The sequence below is a fragment of the Ambystoma mexicanum genome, chromosome 6q (genome assembly GCF_040938575.1).
Source record: "Ambystoma mexicanum isolate Mex_15411 chromosome 6q, UKY_AmexF1_1, whole genome shotgun sequence".
NCBI classification, from domain to species: domain Eukaryota; kingdom Metazoa; phylum Chordata; class Amphibia; order Caudata; family Ambystomatidae; genus Ambystoma; species Ambystoma mexicanum.
Genome location: NC_090937.1, coordinates 1,180,583,822 through 1,180,602,414, shown reverse-complemented (window position 1 = coordinate 1,180,602,414; position 18,593 = coordinate 1,180,583,822). Strand labels below are relative to the sequence as shown.

The 18,593-nt window shown below is 51.5% G+C and overlaps 1 protein-coding gene across 5 annotated transcripts in view; it reads left to right on the top strand.

Moving 5' to 3' along the window:
• Nucleotides 1–404: 404 nt before the first annotated feature.
• Nucleotides 405–18,593, top strand: part of LOC138516572 (toll-like receptor 1) — a 236,469-nt gene continuing 218,280 nt past the window's right edge. For 2 of the 5 annotated variants that reach the window (XM_069631805.1, XM_069631807.1), the window contains exon 1: nucleotides 405–536. The gene's annotated coding sequence lies outside the window, so the exon portion shown is untranslated. The remainder of the gene's footprint in view (nucleotides 537–18,593) is intronic. The other 3 variants (XM_069631806.1, XM_069631804.1, XM_069631808.1) reach the window with 3 other exon arrangements.

Here is an 18,593-nt window from a genome sequence, read left to right as displayed (position 1 = left end):
GGACTATGAGATTAAATAGGCTGACCAGGATCACACACTTAAGAGTTGAAGCTGGGATCTGCATAACACATTACAGGATGAATTGGTCAGATTGGAAAGTATTTGTAAACAACAGCCAGACATCAATCTGTAAGTGACAGCAGCACGACATACAATACCATGACATTCTTTGTGTGTTGTAAAAGATGGGCGACGTCTTTTTTGCATCAGTCAGCCATGTGGGCGGCCCTCGCAAGGTGGGGACCCAGGGCACATGTCCTTTTAGCCCTCCCATAAAGATGTCTCTGCATGCAGCTTCTAAATTCAGACAAATCCGACCCAGCAACAGACTTACAAAACCGAAACCTCTCCCCTGCTCAAAATACCTACTGTTTCCAATGCCAGAATTATGACCACCCGAGGGCGCTAAAGGCATGTAGTATCTGGGAGTTAACCTGCACAAGTAAAACAAAGTCAGTGACGCGTAATGAGGCCAGGGGCGGTGCCTCAAAGCAATACAGCTTTCGATTCGGTTTCCAGGTCATGGTTTTTCAGAGGTAGGTGCTCACATTACAGTTGTTCTTTTCGTAATTTGGAAAAACTCTTACTGGTGTGCACTTGTTTGAGATCTATTCTCCTCATGCTGTTGTTTACTGTTGCTCGGGCGAGGCTTGTGGATTTGTAGGTACTTGGTGGCAATCTGAGTTTGAGCGGAAGAAACCTCGGTGTGCCTTCGCTGACGCTGTGGAGCAGTCTGTCACTGTACTAAACAAGCGCCCCAGGATTAGCTGGCCACTGGGGTTAAACGATGTGTGCCCCCCTGATTTGCATATGAAGTGATATCAGTTACCTCATAGATTATAAAGTCACAGAACGAGTCTTTAATACTCCAGGGGATCGTCACGGGAAGTTACATTTAAAGTACTGAGCCAAGAAACACACTTTGTAATGTCTAGTAAATGAACAGTCACATACCACCAGTGGGGCATTTTTTTGGAATAGCAAACAATGTGAACCAAATCCGTTTTAGGGGCATCTAAATTTGGCAGATCCGCCTGAAACTATTTGCCCAGGAGCACACACTTTGTTTAATTGGCGAAGCTGGGATTTGAGATAAGTCTGCAACTCGGGCACACGAACAACTGTCGCCTGGCTGCAGTTGGTAGAAATTGTGTTGGCGTCTGATCTTTTTGCAACTTTAGCTAGAGAGCATACCACTGTTTGGGGAATGTACTGCTGAACGAAGTGCTAAAAATCGGATTGTGTTTTTACTAACTATCGTAAACTGTTGTTTTTGCAACCGTTTCATGATTGCTTTTAATTCCCAAGCTACAAACGAGGATTACTTTTCCTGTCAAAATAAATGAATGTCCAAGCAATACTTTTTTTTTTTTTTAATTTATTTTGAAAGTAAACAATACAAACCAAACTTGCAGCATTATTTACAATAGACTCGTGAACATCAATTAACACACATTACTGCACCCCAATTCCCCCCCCCCCCCCTCTCAAGAGCTATTTGCATTTCCGGTTCTGTATCCGCTGCGTGTGGCTGGGTATCGCTTCCTTCCGAAGCTGCAGGATCCACTACTTTGCCAAACAGTCCTGTTATTAACATTCTCCAAGCCGTCAGGTTGCCTACATCTTCCTCCCCGCAATTGCTACATGCCTCCTGCCACACCACCGTTTCAGCCTCCGCCCATTTTTGCAAGTCCCGCCACCATACCTCCACCCGTGGCTTGTGGCATTGCTTCCAGCCCATGGCTATCCTTCTTTTAGCAAGCACATATGCCAGGTCCCTCAGTTTCCCAATGTGTTTAGTGTTCCGTGGTCTGGGAAACCCTCCCAGCAGGCAGGCCCAGGCCGTATCTATGTTTAGCGGGACCCCTTTATCCGCTAGTTTCCGTGCCACTTCCCCCCAAAAAGCTTCAATCACTGGGCAAGACCAGAACATGTGTGTCATATCAGCGTCTTCCTCATCGCATTTCGGGCATGCCTGTCTTCCTGCGTTTGCAAACTTAGATATTCTTTTCGGGGTCATATAGGCTCTATGCGTTATGTATAACTGTATCTGCTGCAATCTAGCATTTCTGGACACTTTCTTGTGGTATCCTATGGCCCGTTCCCACATTCCATCGGTCAACTGTGCCCCCACCTCCGCTTCCCAGTCCAGCCTCAGATCAGTCAAATCCTTCCCCACCCGGGTCATCACCATTTCATATAGTCTAGAGATCTCGTGCCCTCCCTCCGATATGTCGTATATTGTTCCGATTAGAGCGTCTGGTTCTTCCGCCAGTACAGTCTCCGGCCATGTTTTGCGAATAGTCTGCACTAGCCTAAGATACGTGACATATTGGCCTCCATGCAAGCCTGTCTCTTCTCCCAGGTCTTCGAATTCTTTAATAGCCCCTTCTTGCCATATGTCTCCCAATGTGGCCAGCCCAACCGATTCCCAATAGGTCCTGATTATCATCCTGAGCTGGTTGTCTCCCTTAGTTAAGGCAACTAGTGGCACCTGTGGGGAACACGGGCACGGGTTCTCCATCAGTTGGCATACTCTGTGCCACATCTTCCACCCAAGCAACAGCATACCCGGGCGTTCATTCATTTCAAGTCTAGGAACCCAGATAATCTCTTTTAGGTAAAACGGGGTGCAGTCCTGCCCAAACAGCCTAGATTCAGGAGTTTCTTCATCAGAGAGCCATTTGGTTACATATTGCAATTGACTGGCTACATAATAGGCCTCAAAGTTCGGCAGCTTGATGCCCCCTCTATCATGGAAGTTCTGTAGCTTCCATAGCGCCACTCTATTGCGGGTGCCATGCCACAGGAAGTCCCTACACATGCTGTTCAGTTTGGCAAAAAACCTCTTGGGTATCAGGTATGGTATGTTACTGAAGAAATGTAACAGCCTAGGCAGGACCACCATTTTGAGCATCGCCCCCCGCCCCATCATCGCCAGTGGCAGCTTCTCCCAAAGCTTCATATTCGTGCGGATTTTCTTCACAGCCACCTCAGTGTTATGCAAGTGTTCCCCCTCCACAGTATGATACACATCTATTCCGAGGTAGCGGAAAGAATCAGCCGCCCAAGGTACGGACAACACTGGCAATCGTTCCAGAGGGGCTCCTATGTAGCTCCCCAATGGGAACATGCTCGATTTTTGGGGGTTTACCGCTATGCCGGACAGTTCTGCATACTTTTCCATGACCTCTAGAATATACTGAAGATTTTCCTCTGGATATTTCAAATACAGTAACAAATCGTCAGCATATAGGGATATTAGGTGTTTCTCTCCCCCTGCTTCAAAACCGACCATGTCATATTGTTGTCTGAGGTACACTGCTAAGGGCTCCAGGGCCAGAATATATAACATCGGGGACCAGGGGCACCCTTGTCTGGTGCCTCTACTGATTTGCCACCTCTCAGATATCACCGATCCCGTGCATACTCTGGCCAGCGGTTCACTGTACAACAATTTCGCCCAGCTAACATAACCCGGCCCCATGCCGTATTCTTCCAGGGCCGCTAGCAGCCATGGCCACCTCACTGAGTCAAAAGCCTTGACTGCATGTAGGGACACCACCGCCATTTCCTCATCGCTTCTGTTCCCCTCTTCAATCACCCGGTGGAGTCGCCTGTGGTTGTGAGTTATATTTCTATTGGGGACATAGCCTGTCTGATCCGGGTGTATCAGTTTACTGATGATCCTTCGTAGCCTATTAGCCAGGACCGCCGTCAGGATCTTGCTGTCCTGGTTCAACATTGACAACGGCCTATAGGAGCCGCAGCAATGCCCTGGCTTGTTGGGCTTGGGGAGCGGCACGATTAGTGCTTCTCTAAGCGTATCCGGTAGCCGACCCTTCTCGAAAGACTCATTAAACATCTCTAGCATAGGGGGGAGTACTTCTGCTTTATATATTTTGTAAAACTCGCCCGGGAATCCGTCCGTACCCGGGGTCTTGCAGGTGGGCAGCTGTTTTACCACCTCCTCTAATTCTTCCAGGGTAATTGGTGCGTCTAGTTCCTCCCTTTCTTCATCACTAATCTTGGGTAGTTCCATGTCTTTTAGTGTTTCTCTAATCTCCTCCTGATTGTCCCCTCCTCTGTCCTCATATAATGTTCTATAATAGTCCAAGAATGCCTCGTTGACTCCTTCCTGAGTGTCAACCACCTCCTCGTCCTCTCTAGTTATTATCCTAATCGGGGGCCTGGGGGTTTCGCTCTTATATAACCACGCCAACAAGCGGCCAGTTTTATCCCCACCTGCATGTTGCCTCTCGACATACTTTTTGTAGTTAAGGTTGCAGAGCCTTTCCCAAAGCTCCGCGCACCTCTGCTGCAACTCGAGTACATGTTCTGCGTCCCCTTCTGCCTTGACGCTTTCGCGCTCCAGTTTCTTCTCCGCCTCCTCTAGTTCTGTTAGGACCCCACCCTGCAGGCCTTTTGACTTAGAAATGGCAGCACCCCGCAACACAACCTTAAAAGCCTCCCAGAGTGTACCCGCTGAATCCACACTGCCCGTGTTCACCTCAAAGTACTGCGAGATCGCATCCCTGATGTCTTCCCTGAAGACTGAGTCTCTGAGCGCCTCCGCCCGGAGGCGCCACGTCGGTATCCGCGCCCTGGGGCGACAGTACTGCCAGGTAAGCACCAGGGGCGAGTGGTCCGACAGGACCCTTGCTCTATATTCTATTTGGGTGGTCTCTATCATCACATCTGGCGTGGCAAAAAAATAATCCAACCTCGTGTGTAGGTGCTGCGGAGCTGAGTAGTGAGAGTACTGTGTTTCATTAAGGTGTTTCAGTCTCCAAACATCCGCCAGCCCAAAGTCCTCTAGTAATATCTGTAATACCCTGGCCGCCAGGGTAGGCCGATCAATCTTCCAATCCGATCTGTCTGCCTTTGGTTCGAGCACACAGTTAAAGTCCCCTCCCCAAATAACCGCTCCCCCCACACACGCGCCCAGATGAGTACATAGGGTTCTAAAATACGTGGCAGTGTTTTGGTTGGGGGCATATGTATTTATAATGCACACCTCTCTATTCTCTACCAAGGCCTTCAATATGACCAACCTGCCCTCCGTGTCCACCACCTCCTGTGTGAGTCGGAGTGGAACATGCGGTGCCACCCAGACCAGCACTCCCCTAGCGTAGGCAGAGTACGGAGAGCCCACTACAGTGCCTCTCCACTTTTTCCCCACCAGTTCCAATTTTTGCTGGGTCAGGTGTGTTTCCTGCAACAGCGCAATATCAATCCTCTGTCTTTTTAGGTACATCATGACTTTGTTCCTTTTTAAATAGCTGTTAAGTCCCCTGACATTCCATGTTACGATATTAAGGTCTCCCATGGCTCATAAGTGTCTTCCTGCCTCCCATGTAGCGACTCCCCTTTGCCCACGTGATACAGATACAGCCCTCCTTTTTTACTAGTAGCTTCTCGTACCAGCTCAAACTCCCCTTAACTATGTACACAGCAAAACCCCAACTTCCCTCCCCTCCCCCCACCCGTCCCTTCCCCAACATCACACACCCCAACTGCTGCCCAGCTCCATCCTCGGAGCTCAGGCACCCCCACATCTAGCCCTGCAGGCACCGACCGATGCACAGAGCTCAGTAGGGTGAAGACGCCCTAATGGCCACTCAACTAAAACTGTCGTGGGGTAAAGAGAATCGCTCCGTAAGGCTCCCGTTAAGTCAACATTAACCACAGTGCTTATGACAAATAGTGCAATCGTCTGACCTTTTCTACTGAAGGCTGCGCAAGCGACTATATTCAAGTCCCATGTGCCACGCCATCTTGCGGCACCTTCTTCATGCATCACTTATCTCTTCCGAGCTCTTTCTCCATACGAACTTCTGACTCGTGGGGACATCCTTGCGCATCGAGCCATCCCATGGCATCCTCCGGGTTCTCAAAAAACAGAGTTTTATGTTTATGAATGACTTTCAATTTTGCAGGATAAAGTAACATATATTTGTGGCCCGCCTCTCTCAATCTCCGCTTTACCGTCCCAAAATTCATGCGGCTACGCTGCACAGTCAGGGTGTAATCCGGGTAAGCCGTGATGTTTGCCACTCCTCGTGTGATCGTTCCTCCCTTACGAAAGCGTTCCAGTATCCTCTCCCGGTCGCGGTAATTAAGAATTTTGGCGATCACAGGCCTAGGCGGGTTCCCCGGCGGCGGCCTCCTCGTTAGGGCTCTGTGTGCCCTTTCTACTGCAAATCCTTGGGATAGGGCTCCTCCGGGTATCTCTTGCAATAACATGGATTCAATGAATTCCGTGGGATCGCGGCCCTCCATTCCCTCCGACAGGCCCACGATGCGGATGTTGTTGCGACGGGCTCGTCCTTTCGCCTCCTCCGCTCCGCTCTCCAGGTTGCCCACTCTTTGTATCAGGGCGTGCAGTTCGGCTTTATGGGAGGCGCAATCCGCAGTATTCGGGTTGACTTCCTTCTCAAGGGACTCCGTGCGCTCCGCCAAGGCCCTGACATCCTGTCAGAGTAGGTTAACGTCCTCCTGCACCTCTCCGACCTTGAGGTCCAGCACCGTTTTTAGTTCAGTGACGGCTAGTTCGAGCTTAGATTCCCAGGCCGCCCTTAGGTCCGCAATCGCAGCCAGGATTTCTTGGTTGGCGCCCGAAGTCGTCATGCCGCTCGCAGCCAGCTTGTCCCTGCTCTTGGTAATGTCTTGACCCGGGGACGTCTTAGTGAAGTCGTCTAGGGTGGGCTGTTTCGCCTTCGGCCTCACCGTTCTATTCGACATGACCCAGGGGACCTATAGTTTGCTCAAGTGGCAAATGTGCACTCAGTGCGCCGCTTTCGCTGGGTCACCGTGCGGCCTGCTTCTTCCTTTGTTCCGGACCCTGGTCGGCCATTTTGTGTTGTCTTTCGTCTCCGGTGTTCCTTATCTCTTCCGCACCGATCTCTGCCGCCGTCACTCCTGCACCATCCAGAAGTTCACCACACGAAGCCCAATCATTCACACATCGGCATGTGTATTTTCAGTGGTCGACGGCCCGTCTTCACGCACTTATTTGCCCGGATCATTGCAGGATCTCGGGAGCTCCTCCAGAACGCGTCCTCCTACATGGCCCTCGTAGCCACGCCCCCCAAGCAATACTTATTATTACTTTTAAAACATTAGGTGTCCTCCGCTGTGGCTGAGGGTTCCTTGATGTCTGGTAGGGATTGGGCCTGGGGTAGATAGGGCAATGTGCCACTACTGCAGGCTTGCCTTATAATGCGATCGCAGTAGACCTCATTATATACCTGTTAGGTCTTGAGGCAGTGAGAGAAAGCAATTTCACAGGCCTTCAAATGTTAACAAAATCAGCACAGGGCGTAACCAGAGAAAACAGCCTCTGCGGTCTCCAGGACATCATTCTTTTTCTCACGTCTTTGGCAACTCATCATGACTCACTGGTCCTCGCCTCCATGTTTGCTTTCAATAATGCTCTGTTCTATGTCAAGAGCGGAGGCGAGCATTATGCTTTAACTTCTTTATTACTATTGTTCCGCAGTTTCAACCAAAACAACAGAAATAACTGAGAAAAGTTCTCTCAAACACACTTTCTCCTTTACTTTCTGTCTACTGTTCTTTGAACTACATTTCCCTCTGTCCATGCTACTCCTGTAGTCCTTGCTCCTCCTGTCCTGCCCATATGTCACTTCCTGTCCTCCCTTCTTCCTCTTCTTCTCCTGCTCTTCTGCAAGATAAGTACTGTTTTCATCAGAGCGTTATGCTATACAAGTGATATACTATTAAGATCGGCTTGTAATAATCATGGGATAGCTTAAGAGGCAAACCGTTATGCAAGCGAGAAGCTAAGCTTGCTTATGGGAAAAGGAATAAAAGATAACTCACACAGGGCACAGCGCTCCGGACCCGACCGCCATGCAGCGGGGGAGACTGAGACAGGGTGCAGCTTGAGAAGAGCGGCAGAGGTAGACCGGCTCCCGTATCGTATTATCGGCACCTCCGGGGGCCCGGCCTGCCGCTCGCAAAGAGCAGTTCCATCCCTCGTGGGGGTGGAGCCAGGCGTGTGCGCGTCATGCATGGTGACGCAGCGCTATCCTCATAGTGAAGAGAGGGAACCCGGGGTTGGCGGTGAACAGCCGACATTAATATATATTTATATATCAAGGTCGGGCTCGGCGGTGAGCAGCGCGTGCAATTGAACTCATGAGGGACAATCATATACACGCAGTCAAGCGAATAACTCTGATAGAACACAGCAGAACTGGCGACCAGCGACGCAAGCCCAACACAACTATTTGAAAGACTCTGAGGAAGGAGTAGAAAGAGCGGTCAGCTTACAGGAGAAATCATTAATGACACAGCGAAAGGTGCTAGCCTCATAAATGAGTAAGAGTAAAAAAAAAAGAAAAAGAAAAGAAAAGATAAAAGGTGGAGACAGCCTGATTATTAAAGAAGCATCTATACCAGCACAGCTGTGGACGTACACCTCAGCCTGCTAGTTCAGGCACTTGGCACAGAGCACTCAGAATGTCAGATTATGAATGGAGCGAGGAGGAGCAGGCGCAGGACCTGGCTCACAGCTTCATAAAGGCATCATGGCGCTATCTAGAAGCGTGGTTGGAAAGACACACAATGTAGGCAAATATATGGGTCTTCAGACTCCGTTTAAAGAGGCCAAAGTCCTGCAGACAACGGATCCCTACTGGCAGAGTATGCCACAATTTAGGGCCTGAGATAGAGAAGGCCTGACCGCTGATCCTTTCACAGTGATAGGCAGGTATCTTCACAAGTCCGGCTCTTGCTGAATGAAGTGCATGGCCTGGGCAGTACCGATGGATTTTTTCCTGCAGGGCTATAAACCCTGTTCATTTAGGGCCCGATGAATAATGCACAGGATCTTGAAATGGAAGCAAGCTAGCACAGTTAGCCAGTGGCATTCCCTCCGAGCGTTAGAGACATGCTGTCTGAAGGTGATGCTTTTCACCAAGCGAACTGCTGCATTTTGCAGAACCTGCAAACAATGCAATAGGTAAGCAGGTTGAGACAAAAAGGTTGCATTGCAGGGGGCGCTGTTGAGCAGCCTGCAAGATGGCTGCCTAGTATTTGAGCTCCGCGCCTGGCCACCGCTTATCCGCTCACATCTGCGGTTCTGTGGCCGATCTGGCAACCCTGCTTCGATCCGCGTGCTCCTGCTGCCGTGCTCTTATCCCACACCGAATCCCGGAGGAAATCGGACATCGGGTGCCATCACTCCGCCTTCGGGCCGCACTCGAGGCGGCGCGGCCCTGGGCCGTCGGCATTTCCTGCCTGCGCCGCGGCCCTGGAGGGTGCCGGCCGCCGTCTCCGGCGCCGCTGACCCGTGCCTGGGTCCCGAACGCGGCCCCTCTTCATTGCTGCCTGGTGCCCCTTCACCTTCACCTGCCCACCCTTCCCGCTGAGGATCGGCGCCGCGGGGCTGGACGTGCCCTGCTCCCTCCACCATCGCCGCTCCTGTAGGTGTCCCTTCCTCGGTGATCGCTGCAGCGACCTGGCCTGGAGTTGGAGCGGCCTGAGGACGCGGCAGGCTGGAGGTGAGAACCGGGGGATTTTCGCCTGCATTCGGGAGGGCCTGCGGGGGCCCAGACTCCCCGCGCATTGCCCACTCTGCCAGCGGGCCTCGCCTGCCCAGTGGCGCGCGGCCCTCCCCGTGGGGGCCCTCCTCCACCGCGCCGCCTGGAGCCTCGACTCCCTCCTGAATTGTCGCCCTCTGCACTACGCCTCATCCTGCTGGGAGGGTGACCTGCGTCGCGCCCGGCGGACCTCCTACGCTTCTACGCGGCGCAACTGGGCAATCTCACCTTAAGCGGCATGGCTTCATTGACCGGACCCCACTCACTGGCTTCGCGGCACCCCATCTACACATACGGGTGATCCCGTCCTTCAGCTACACCTCCCTATCTTCCCAATCTCTGCTGGACTATGAGCTGTTTCCTTGGGCTGGGAGCTGCACTGGGGTCCCGCTGGTAGGCCCTACACCAAGTTTATAACTGGGCCCTCCTGGCTCGTGGGCTGGATTGATCCGGACCCGTTCGGCTGCCTCCTTTGTGCCCGTTCCTGGCTAATCTCATCTCGATATCTCCCTCTCTGACTCTCTGATCCGGATCATGTCAAATCGCTCCAAGAGTAGCGCCAGGGGGGGGGCCAAGGACAAATTTACAAAGGCGGTCCCCCAATCCGAGGTGGGCCAGGCGTCGACTACGCCTGAGGAACCCGACGCCGACCCGAGTCCCGTGGCTGCGGCTCCTGATCTTACTGCCATGATGGAATCAATGGCCAAAAACTTCGCCTCTTTTCATGAAAAGCTTGACGATATCAATGCTAACGTGGCCTCACTCAAAACACGCGTCGATCAGGCTGGCTCTAGAATCACAGAGGCCGAAAACCGGATATCCACCAACGAGGACGAGATACACACACACTACAAGACACTGTGGCTGCCTTATCGCGCGACATGAAGGGTGTAAAGGCAAAATGCGACGACTTAGAATCCCGCTCTCGCAGAAACAACCTGCGCATCGTTGGGGTCCCGGAGACTGCCCTGAGGGGACGAATGGAGGATGCGGTCGAACGTCTTCTCAAGGGCCTGCTTGGTGACCCTGGCCTCTCCCCCTACTTCACCGTCGAGCGGGCTCACCGGGCCCTGTCTCCGCGCCCCAGGCCTGGAGATAGCCCCAGGCCCATCATAGCCAGGATTCTCAATTATCGTGACAGAGACCTTATCCTCCGCCTGGCACGTGAGAAGGGGGAGTTGCGGTTGGAGGCCAATATTATCCGAATTTTCCCGGACTTCTCAATGGCTGTGCAGCAGGAGAGGCGTCAGTTCCTTGGCGTCAAGGAGATGCTCAGGGAGCGCAAAGTCCCATATGCCATTCTGTTTCCTGCTAGACTCAAAATCACCCACATGGGCAAACTCTATTTTTTTACCATCCCTGATGAGGCGGTAAAGTTTATTGAGATGCAGATACCGCTTCAGGCCCCTGGAGATGCCATCGCTGATGAATGATAGTTGGGTGTCATGGAGTGAGGTTATTGACTGCATTTGTTGATTCTGTAATTACAAGTTATTACTGTTTACACTGTTCGGTTCATCGAGTCGCCCTGGCTCCCGGCAGCGCTCGCCTTTGGCGGGGGTCAGTCGTGAACTGTTGGTACTGGCCACCTAGCTCTCACACTGCCGAGACCTGTCCTTTACGCCGGTATCCCTCGGTGGCTGGATGTCTTGGGGGGCGGTGACTGGCCCTGTTATCACCCGCACATTTTCTATGTCATAGAGCTGGGCCTCGCTCAGTGCACGCTGTTTCGGGGTATGCCCGGGTGGCTGGCCACGATGGGACACTCTATCATGCTACCTGCTGTAGGCGTGGCGCTTGCTTGTGACCCAGAAATTTGATTTGGGGCCAGCTCCCCCTCTGGGACGGTTTATGTATCTGCCGACTGCCCTGGCCACGGTGTTCAGTCGCCCATCCTTCTGGGGACCTCTATGTTGCCTTATGCGAAACCAATGTAACAATATTTTGCTACCCTATTGTTATTCTTCCTCTTCTAATTTCACGATGGTAGATTTCTTGCCTCTTTGTGACTGGTCCAGTGCCCCACTCTGGGACACAGGCGGTGGGTGCTATATAACTGTCGACACTGCTGAGGTAGTCACGAGAACCGCAGAGGCTCGTGCGCGATCCCCGGCTTCCCGCCTTGCGGGTCCGGGTTTGCGTTATGAGTCTATTGCCACTGTTCGTTTTGCAACAGAGCCATTTGGCTCTAAGCGTGCTAGTGCGTGGCAACGGCGTACCCCATTGCGATTGCACTGTTCTCTTCTGTTTTGTTGGTATGTGTTGGCCCCCGTTGGGCCTTGGGGAAGTGTGGGCCAGGTTGGTGTTGGCCCATCTGCGCGCTTTCAGGGGTGGGTGATGTTTACACTACTGATTCATGTTTAGTGGTGCGGGTGGGGGGGTGGAATTGGGGTTGTTTCTCAAAAAGGCATAAGGGGTTTCGCGGGGTGCATTCTGAGGTGGCACAAGCGCACACGCTGTTTTTACTTGGGGAGCTCACATGGTCATTTGTGTTGGGATGTTCATTAAGGATGAAGATTGTAGATGGGGATGGCTACCACTGAAGTGTCTACTGTCATAATGTCCTGGAACGTCCGGGGGTTGAGCAACCACACCAAAGCCCGCAAGATTATGGCATATGCCAACAGGCATAACTGTAAAATCCTGCTCTTGCAGGAGACACACTCCAATGGACTTATACCAAGGGTAGTTGCCCCGTCATGGGGTCCCGCTAGATTTTACACTTCCTATTCCACGCAATCAAGGGGTGTTCTCACGATTATTCACAAATCAATTAAGTGTGGGCTCCATAAAAGCTACATCGACCCCGAAGGCCGCTACGTTATATTGCACTGCACACTAGCCAACAGGGAATATCTGCTCGTTAACACCTACTGTCCCAACGTGGACTCTCCGGAATTCTTTGACACAATTGCCACCATACTTCTGGGATTTGTGGGGGTGCATATCATATGGGGAGGGGATCTGAACCTAATATTGGATACTGTTCTGGACAGAACTGCCACGGGTCCCAGAGCACTGTCTCGCGCGGCGCGCAGGCTACGGAGCCATATGCAGTCGCTCAATATTTGTGACGCCTGGAGAACTCTCCATCCCCAGGAGCGGGAATATACCTACTATTCATCGGTGCACGACAGCTCGTCCAGGATAGATCTGTTCTTGGCCTCCAGCGAGTTAATGGGCGGGGTGGAGGGTGCGGGCATTCTGGCCCGCACGCTTTCTGATCACGCTCCAATCACACTATCCCTAAGACTGGGCACTCCTGCTCCAACAGCTAGCACTTGGCGCTTCAAGTCCGAAGCCCTAAAAGACATCGTGTTTAAGTCCGAAATACTAGCTGACATCGGATCGTTCTTTGAACTTAACTCACTTCGGGACACGACTGCCGCGATCAGATGGGAGGCCTTCAAGGTATACATAAGGGGCATGTCCATCTCCCGGGAGGCCGGGGTACTGAGGGCCATTAGGGCTGCTCTGGGGCGCTCTGAGACCAAACTGAAACAACTTGAGCAGCTCAACACTATCGGCTCTGACCCCACCATTCTTGCCCAAATCTCTGATGAACTTCAGGTATATAACACACTGGCCACCTCCGAAGTCCGTTACTTCAGCCGCCCTCAGGCCGCCAGGAGGTATGGGGAGGGCGACAGGCCCGGGAAAACGCTTGCGACACTTGTAAGGGGGGAGACGGGCCGAACACAGATCTCTTCTATCAAAGATCGGAATGGTGAGGCTCGGTGGGCGGACCGGGAAATTCTAGACATATTTACAGTATTCTATAGTTCCCTTTATTCCAGACCCGTAGAACACACTGAGCAACGTATGCGCGAGCTCCTTGAGCAGATCCCCACTACAGAAATCTCCCAGCAGACCAGGGACCAGCTAGACTCCCCGATTACGCTAGACGAGATAGTGTCGTCCATCTCCGACTTGCCCAAAGGCAAACCGCCCGGCCCGGATGGGCTAACCGCAGACTTTTACCAGGAGCACATAGCTATTCTGGCCCCCCGGTTGCTTGAGGTATGGAATGAGGCTCTCCGGGCCTCCATCCTTCCCCCCTCCATGCGTGAAGCGGTCATCACGGTGCTGCTCAAACCGGGTAAGCCTGAAGATGAGTGCGGGTCATACAGACCTCTCTCCCTCATGAATCTTGACACAAAGATCTTCGCTAAGATCATTGCCAATCGCTTTTTGCCAATCATGACGCACCTGGTGCATGAGGACCAAGCGGGCTTCGTCCCGGGCAGGTCCACCTCCCACAATATCAGGAGATTGTTCAATGTCATGTCCCGCATAGATCAGAACGCCCAGGCGGTGGTGGTTACGCTGGACGCCCAGAAAGCCTTTGACATGGTCTCCTGGAAATACATGTGGCTGGTCCTCGAGACAATGGGTGTTGGCCCAAACATGATAGGGTTTATTAGACTATTGTACACCTCTCCCGTTGCGCGGGTTCGAGTTAACTCACTGACATCCGAGGGCTTCACGCTATTTAGAGGTACCCGTCAGGGCTGCCCCTTCTCTCCAATTCTCTTCGCACTAGTGATAGAACCAATGGCGGACTATGTCCGCTCAAAACACTCTCATAAGGGAATAAGATTGATAGAGGAGCCTGAAATTATATCCCTTTACGCATACGACGTCCTACTTTATATCAGAGATCCCACAACTCACCTCAATCCCATATTGAGAGATGTCACCCGCATTGGCACCCATTCCGGTTTTACGATTAACTATTCCAAGTCGGAGATCTTCCCGCTCACTCAATCCACCATACAGCCCGTCTCCGAATATCCCCTGCGCTGGGCCCCTGAAGGCATTAAATACCTGGGCGTACATGTATCCCTTACTAAATCCACCCTACTCACCGATAATTATTCTGCATTGGCGCAGTTGGTTGAGGCTAAAATCTCACGATGGCGCACTCTTCCGTTGTCCGTGGCAGGTCGACTGTCACTGATTAAGATGATTCTGCTCCCTAAGCTCCTTTACTCCTTTAGTAACATTCCCGTTTGGCCTGGGAGGACATATTTCACTAAGTTGCACACACTCTGCGCACAATTCCTCTGGCACTCAGGTGCGGTCCGCAAGAAGTGGACTGACATGGCACTCTCATACAGACGAGGGGGTATTGCTGCTCCTGACTTTGCTACATACTGGTTGGCGGCCCAAGGCCAATATGCCACTCATTGGTACCCTGGCGCCCCGGTGCGCCCTCATGTTAAGCTGGAACGGTTGGCAACTGCCGGCATTAATTTAATGTCCCTAGTGTTACAGCGACACTACGCCCCGGACTCCCCAGTTGATCCCATCGCTGCGACCATGTTTGCCTGGACACGCATACTGGGCTCATCAGAGGGGACCTCCCCGTACTACAAGTGGCTGCCCGTATGGGCCTGTCCCGGGTTAGAGCCCACGCTGGACGCTGCCTTGGCCCGCCGCTGGGAAGCTCTGGGGTATAGGGCACTATCGGACTTCTATCCAGAGGGCAAATTCATAAACCCCCAGACTTGGAAGCCGGGTCACACTAGATCCCCCTTAGAGACCCTCCAGTACTACAGGCTCCGCGCAGCGTTCCGCTCTAGGTGGCCCTCTTTCCCTGACGAGCCCCCTGACAACCCGGCTATAGCGTACATTGCTAACTCGGGCGGTGCACGGGGCGTCATCTCATCACTATATCATATCCTGCAGGACGCCCCTTCTACTCCGGTCCTTGGTGCTCGCAACAAATGGGCAGACGAACTGGGTCTAGAGATAACTGATGAGCTATGGGAGAGCATGTGTCTCCCAGTGCTTTAAGTGGGCCGGGGCCTGCCGGGGCCGGGCCCCGGCAGTCTCCATAAAGTGGGGCTGAGCCGGGGCCCAGCCGGGGCCCAGCCGGGGCCCAGCCGGGGCCCAGCCGGGGCCCCCCGTCCCACACAACATTGGCTGGATGCATTATCCCGCCGCGGCCGCAGCCGCGACGGGAGATGCGCCAGTCAGTATGTCGGCTAAGCTGACAGAAGTGCCAGCCAGCCACAGCGACGCTGAGGCTGGCGGCACTTCTGTCAGTTAGTGTAACTCCCTCTGATGACCCCTCATCAGGGTCATCAGAGGAAGTTACTGTCCCTTTGTTTTCCCTCCCCAGGTCACTGACCCCCGCGGGCTCCGTGATCTAATATGCAGATTAAATCACGGAGCCCGCGGGTTCGCAGAGGGTGAAAGACGCCTCGGGCTCAGTGATCTATGTGCTCTGAGCAGATAAATTACAGAGCCCGAGGTGCCTTTCTCCGTCGGCAAAGCTTTATAAAAGATGCCTTGAACTGTGTACGTTTCAAGCCATCTTTTATAAAGGTAGAAATATTTCTATGTTTATAAAAGATGGCTTGAAACGTGCACAATTCAAGGCATCTTTTATAAAGCTTTGTCGACGGACAAAGCCACCTTGCGGTTTGTTTTGTCCGTCATCAACGCTTTATAAAAGATGCCTTGACTTGTTTACGTGTCAAGCCATCTTTTAGAAACATAGAAACATGTTACAAATATCTATGTTTATAAAAGGTGGCTTGAAAAGTACACAAACCATAGTAAGGTAAGCACACAAGTGTGCGTAGCTTACTATGGTTTGTGCACTTTTCAAGCCACCTTTTATAAACATAGAAATATGTAACATTGCTATGTTTATAAAATATGGCTTGAAAAGTACACACACCATAGTAGTACGCATACAAACATATAAATGCTCACATACATTTATATATTTGTTTGCGCACCTTACTATGATTTGTGCACTTTTAGGCCACGCCCACAATGAGAGCCACGCCCCCAAACAAGGGCCCCCCCTCAATTTCTTACCCCACTTAAAGCACTGGTGTCTCCACACCCAAAAAGTCTCTCTCAACTTCTGCTTCCGGGCCATGCAATATAAGCTCCTTAATAGGCTATATTATACACCGCGCAGGACTTCGGGGTTTGCTCGTTCTGAGACGCGCCTGTGCCCACGTTGCGGGGCCGCGGACGCAGATCATCTACATATGTTCTGGACCTGTCAGAACTTGTTCAGTTTCTGGGACGGGGTCCTAAAGACACTTAGTGCAGTAACTGAAACCACTATTGTTCCCGATCCCCTTGCAGTCCTATTTGGGGTCTGGAGTACTGATGAAACTAAACGCCTGAAAAAGTTTTTAAATGTTAGTTGTATGATTGCCAAGAAGTGTATACTCCAGTGTTGGAGGTGTCCCTCTCCCCCGACCCCGCAGAGGTGGTTGGGCCTGCTAACATGGTCGCGGAATTGCGAGGAGGACTATCTGTCCATGCTGCCGGCCCAGTCTCGTCCCAAGAACATTTGGAATGAATTTAACACATATCTCAATAATCAGTCCGAGGGCGGGTCGGAGTCCTGTCTGTCCCCGGCCACCACTTCTGCACCATGATATCCTCAGGTTTTTTCCTTTACTCGCAAAACATTGTAATCACTGTTGTAATGTTGACAAGGCAGCCTGTAAGCACCTCTATGTCTTATATGTCTCTTATGCTTGTTGCCTTATGTTTGTACCTTGTGAACCTCTGCCGATAAAAATAAAAGTTTAAAAAAAAAAAAAAGAAAGATTGCATTGCAGTTGCCGAGGCTTTAAAGTACTTGTCGCTGGATGATCACATGGTTGTAGGAGACTGTTCAGAATCGCTGGGACAGCCTGAACCAAGAGCCTGCCTGAAGCAGCGCAACCCCTCTGTAATACAACTAATCCAACCAGTGTACCCGTGGCAGCTGTACGTTGCGACGCCCCCATGAGCTCGGGGGCCCTGCGCTAATACACAGAGTGCCCACACATAGGGCTGGTCCTAAGAGCCACACTGTCCAAGTTCAAAAGCCTTACTTTCATGATTATTCATTGTGTCTAAACAAGGGGTAGGAGCTCACTTTGTACCAAGATGATAGAAACACATCGAGCATCAGAGTCTGGTTACTCGAAATAGACATTCACATCTCTGGAAAGTCCATATCTTGTGCACTTTGCAGGCATTAACTGATGCACCCCAACGGATTTAATATCAGGGTAGGAGGGTTCTTTTTATGCATGCTAATCTCTTTCATTTCCGTCAGCATCAAGAAGTTTTAATGCATTCCAAAGAAAAATGTGTGTTGGACTACAATTCCCATAATTCCTCCTTGAACTATAGAGAGGGACAGTCCATATTGCATCCTGAGTTCCATAAAAGATGTCATTCTTCCACCCTTTTCCTGCTGCAGTTATTGAAAAACTTAAATACTTTTCTGTAGGCCAGACATGCGCTGAATTGCGTGGTGTGCCCTGCTCAGAGTTTACCCCCAGAGATGGAAGTGTAACATAAGTCACTGGTAGGGCATACCACTCGTTTTTATTTTTTTTACAGAACGTTCCTTTAGTTCAAAGGCACAAGAAACGTGTTTTGGTGCTTTTTCTTTCCCCGAGACAGTTACAGAATCGGCTCAGGCCGGACATTAAACCACTATGATATGGCATTTATAACGCGCCTATAACAAGTGTTTCAAGGCGCGATGAGGCAGGGGAGGGCAAAAAAGGGAGGACAGGCAGCGATCCTACGAGGCCAGGTGTCATTCAGATCACGCAAGTGCGTGAGAAGGGGGCAGGGACAGAACAGTACATGGGAATAAAACAACAGACTTGCCAGTTTCCCAAGTCTCAGCTAGGCAGACGCACACACAGCGTCCGTGGCTGTGCAGATCGATAAGGTGCTCAGGTGCAAACACATTTCTTTTTATCAGTGGTAGAGCCAGGGGAGTATCCAGCCTTGCAAGGGTGGGGTGGGCGAGCCACGAAAAAAGTCCTGCTACTTTCCCCTCCACATGCAGTGCGCGCAATTCCATACGGTCTAATTTGTGCCGCCAAACTGCCCATACCTTCCCCAATCTACTTTTTTGGTAACATTAGTGGTGGGTGGCATTTTAACAAAAAAATGGAACTGCAGGATCATTACAGATGCAGGAAACTCATCTATTAGAGCTCTGTCCAGGCACTCTGGGGCAAATTACATGCAAATCTC